Source organism: Myotis yumanensis, unplaced genomic scaffold, assembly GCF_028538775.1.
Source record: "Myotis yumanensis isolate MYYU_CA2020_CCGP unplaced genomic scaffold, mMyoYum1.0.hap1 SCAF_11, whole genome shotgun sequence".
Classification (NCBI taxonomy): Eukaryota; Metazoa; Chordata; class Mammalia; order Chiroptera; family Vespertilionidae; genus Myotis; species Myotis yumanensis.
Window position 1 is genome coordinate 53404774 of NW_027223762.1, and position 4770 is coordinate 53409543.

A 4770-nucleotide genomic window follows, 5' to 3' on the forward strand; every position below is an offset into this window, starting at 1 on the left:
TCACCCTTCGCCCCATGGGTGGTCGCCTCGCACACATTCCCTCTGGTCCCCTGGGCCCAGACCAGCGTGTCTGCCTCCCTGAAGCCAGGTGCCCCGAGGAGTTTGGATTTATAAACTAGGACGGTTTTACAGGCATCTGGGCACGTATTTAATCTTTAATGGTGCCTCCTGGAGGGCAAAGATTGGGCATAATTCATCTCCAAATCCTTGGAAGGGGCTTGCAAAATGTATATGTTAGTTACTTTGTTAAATAAATGAATAAAAGTGGAAAATATGGTAATTTATGCATTTATGTTCTTCCACAAACAACTACCTAGCAGCTAATTTGTTTGAGGCCCTGGAAGAATGGGACACAGGCCTTCCCCAGGCCTCGGAGGAGCTCCAAGGGAGAAGGTACAGAGCGAAGCGGAGCCCGGAGTTGGGGGGGTGGGGGGAGAAGGGGGTGGGCAGGGGGCCTTTTGCTCTTTCTGTGGCTGAGCCCTAGAGAACTGAGCCCTGCAAAGAGGATGGCGTCACAGCACTGTGCCTGGCCAGTAGCAGGTGCTGAGTAATCAGTTATTGGGTGTGAGTGGTGAGTATGAATGAACGCTGCCTCACTCCCGCACCTCCCACCCAGGCATCACCCATCAGGGGCGGTTCCTCTTCTCAGGGGTCCTGAAGCTGCCGAATCCATGGTGGGGCTCCAGGCAGCCGCTCTTTATGCATGGAAGAGACGCGCTCTCTTGGCCATCCTGGTCTCAGGGCTGCCCTGCCTGGAGTAATGCAGTGGGGACACCGCAGGCGAACCTCCTGGGCACCACCGGTGGCGTGATGGAGGCTGTGTCAGGACGCCCCTTCATTATTGCTCACGGGGCTGGGTGGCCACCTCCTAGCTGGCCTCCCCCCCCCCCCCCGCCCCCCCCCCATCTCTGATGAGTCCCTGGCCTACCCTTCCTCCACTGTGGCTGATAGGTTTATTTCTGAAGTCCCTTCCCTGGGCCCACACCTCCGGTCAAAGTCCAGGCTCCTTAACTGCCCATCGGACCTGTCGCCGATGGTCCCTCCTCTTCTCAGTGTCCTCAACACCTTCCGGTCTCCGAGGCCTCCAGTTTGGCCATCTGGGGGCACTGGCTGAACCTCAACCTAACATCCTAGCAGCCCCCCTTTCTCAGTCCTGTCCGTTTCCATTTCTCTGGCTGCCCAGGAAGTAAGATTCTTTCTGAACCCTACTGGTTGCTGCAATGAAAGAGTCCCTTCTCCCCGCCATCCCTCACCCCCACCCCTGTCTGTTCTTACTGATTTGTTACTCTTAGGAAAGCTCACTTTTGACTGGACTCAGACTTAGAGGGAGAAGCTCTCAGAAAGGACAGTCTCCGTCTCTTGGTGTGTTCCTGGAATTTTCTTTGGCCTCTTCATTCTCTTATCCCAAAGTTTAGCATATTCTGCAGCCTCTTCCTTTTTTTTTCCTTCTTACTATGCTGTTTCTTCAGAGAAGTTACCCTGACATTTGTCCTGCAGGACCCGTGGAGTAACAAGATGCTGAACGTTGGGTGCTTTGGTCCGAGGCTTCTTACCTTCTCTGTTTAGGGGCTTTCTCACAACATATTGGCACACAACAACTTCTTCTTCTTCTTCTTCTTCTTCTTCTTCTTCTTCTTCTTCTTCTTCTTCTTCTTCTTCTTCTTCTCCTCCTCCTCCTCCTCCTCCTCCTCCTCTTCCTCCTCCTTCTCCTCCTCCTCCTCCTTCTCCTTCTTCATCGACCCCCAACCCAGGCATGTGCCCTTGACAAGAATCGAACCCTGGACCCTTCAGTCCGCAGATCAAGGCTCTACCCACTGAGCCAAACTGGCCAGGGCCATCATCTTCTTTAGAGATTGGTAAGGTTTCGGATTCTGCTAGCTCTTTTGGGCCCCAGGTGACAAGGCACAGTGGTATCGGGGAGACCAGGAATATCTTCCCTGTCCCCCTTTTTACAATGACCAAGTTGAGAACACCGAGACTGACAGCCACAATGCCACCCCAACCCCCCAAACAGATTTGTGCTTTCTCTATCCAGACCTCCTGGCTCTATAGCAGGAACGCCCCTTACAGCAGGCGGGCAAGGCCATGGGTCAAGACACCTGCTTCATGGGGAAACCTTGTTTGTCGTTCCCACCACTGATTCAATCCACATAACCCTTCCGTTCTTCACCCAGAGCGTCAGCTGCAACTTCTGTGCCTGTACGCTTCTCCTAAAAGGTACGGAGTTTGTGTTCATTGCCTATTTCAATGAGTTTCTGACAGCCAGAGGCTGGGGAAAAGATGGTCAGCTTCACCCTGAAGCAGCTGATTACCTCCCAGGCCCCAGGAAAAAGAGAAAAGTTCCTTTTTAATCTAACTTGCCTCTGCATCGCACCCACCGGCCCTCTGGTGTCCCTGAACTCCAGTGCGCTCAAGCCCAGAACCTGGGCAGGCAGAGAACCTGTTTTGCCCAACAGCAGTGGCCCAGGTGCCTGTCCTCCTGTCCTTCTGTCCTACATGCTCTTGCTCATCTATAATAATAATAAAACCGTAATATGCTAATTAGACCAGACAGCCGAAAGACCTTCCAGACGTCATTCCAGACGTCCTTCCGGATGAAGCCGCGTTGGCGGGGGCCGAGGCAGAGGTGGTTAGGAGTGATAAGGCAGGCAGGTAGAGTAGTTAGGGGCGATGAGGCAGACAGGCAGAGGTGGTTAGGGGCAATCAAGCAGGCAGACAAGTGGTTAGGGGTGATCAGGCAGGCAGGCAAGTGGTTAGGGGTGATCAGGTAGGCAGGCCAGTGGTTAGGGGCGATCAGGCACGCAGGCAGGCCAGCAGTTAGGAGCCAGCAGTCCCGGATTGTGAGAGGGATGTCCGACTGCCAGTTTAGGCCCGATCCCACAGGGATCCCTGCAGGATTGGGCCTAAACCGGCAGCCTGACATCCCCTGAGGGGTCCCGGATTGCAAGAGGGTGCAGGCCGAGCTGAGGGGACTCCCCACCATGCACAAATTTTTGTGCACTGGGCCTCTAGTATAGAAATAAAATCATCCTCCCTCCACCCATCTTCAGTGAGAAGCCCAGCATTACCCCAGGTCTCTGAGGACTCTCGGGGGCTGGTATCCCTGTGGTTATCTCTGGCTTTGATCTCTTGGGTCCCCTGAACTCATAATCTCTCTCCCCACGTCCTCCTACGGCTGATGCTTCAGCTCAAGGGAACACGGCCATTAAACAATGTTTACACTCACAAAAAACAAACAAATAAGACCTTGCCATTTTCTTCCCAATTAATTTAGCGGATTTCATGTATTTTTGACAGGTTCCTCATGTTTCCGGCAGTTAAAAATACCCTCCCCTCTGGCTCCACTCCCTGACCCTGCGTTTCTGGGCTGTGACTCACGAAGTTGTCCCACAGCTGGGGTTGAGTCCAGTCTCCTTTTTTCACTCGAACACCCCCTACCCACCTCCCGGGCACCCTCAGACCCAGGCCTGCCCACGGGATACTGTGGCATATGGTCCCAGAGGAAAGGTCATGGGCAAACACGGCAGCTGCCTGGGCACTCACCCCCCTCAGCAGAGGGAGGAGAAACGCAGGCCCTGGACCAGCCCCATCGCTCGGCCCCGGAGACCCCGATTTAGCCCCTTCCAAGCCCACACCCCAAGCTACCTCCCAAGCTCTCTGGCCCACAGACAGCATGCCTTCACCCTCTGGGTTTCTTCCCAACTCCACACTGGGAGTTTTGAGGGAATTTCCCTTTGCGCATACCCACAGGCATGTAACACGCACACTTTTAAAACAACAACACCAGTTCTCTGTTTTATTTTTTTTTTAAAGATATTTTTATTGATTTCAGAGAGGAAGGGAGAGATAGAAACATCAGTGATGAGAGAGAATCATCGTCGGCTGCCTCCATCAAGTCCCCTCCTGGGGATCGAGCCTTGCAACCAGGGCACATGCCCTGACCGGGAATTGAACTGCGACCTCTTGGTTCATAGGTCGATCGATGCTCAACCACAGAGCCATACTGGTTGGGCTTTTTTTTTTTTTTTTTTTCAAGTAAGGAACTCAAAATGTTTCCAATACCAGGAAAGAAATCTCCATTTATTAGAGAGGAAAAGAGAACAAAAGAGCAAGATTTGGGGTACACTTTGGGATAGCTATGCTGACCTTTATTTTGTAAATAAAAATCAGGGCAAGGGGTTTGACAAAGTTTTCATACCTCTCCCAGGTGTGAGAGGCAGCCTCGGAAGGCAAATATTGCAATTTGATAAAGAGCTCTAAGATGAATAGGAGTCGGCCTTGTAAGAACAAAGGGTTCAATGATCCTCTCCACCAGGGATCACAGCATAATAGATCCCTTTTGCAAAGGCTCTGACAAGTCCTGCAGCAAGAAGGCCCACGCAAATGTGAGAGCTGATTGTCTCCCAAACTTATTTCAGCACTTATTCTTTAAAAAAAAAATTGTTATTGTGGTAAATTATACCTAATATAGCATTTATACTTTTAACCATTTTTAAGTATGCAATTCAGGGGCATCAAACGCATTCACAGTGTTGTGTAACCATCACCACGATCTGTATCCCTAACTATTCATCATCCCCAATAAAAACTCTGCAGCCATTAAAAAATAAATCCCCCCTTCCCACCTCCATCCAGCCCCTGGTAGCCCCTATTCCCCTTTCTGTCTCTAGGAATTTGCTGTTCTACACAATATTTTCCCTTCTCTGTCGGGTTTATTTCACTAAGCAGAATGTTTTCAAGGTCTAGCCACAGTGTAGCATGTCTCAGAGC

The 4770-nt window shown here is 51.4% G+C and overlaps 1 pseudogene; it reads right to left on the reverse strand.

Moving 5' to 3' along the window:
- Positions 1-1298: 1298 nt before the first annotated feature.
- On the reverse strand, positions 1299-2369 carry LOC139019249 (small ribosomal subunit protein eS6-like; annotated as a pseudogene).
- Between the last annotated feature and the right edge of the window lie 2401 nt (positions 2370-4770).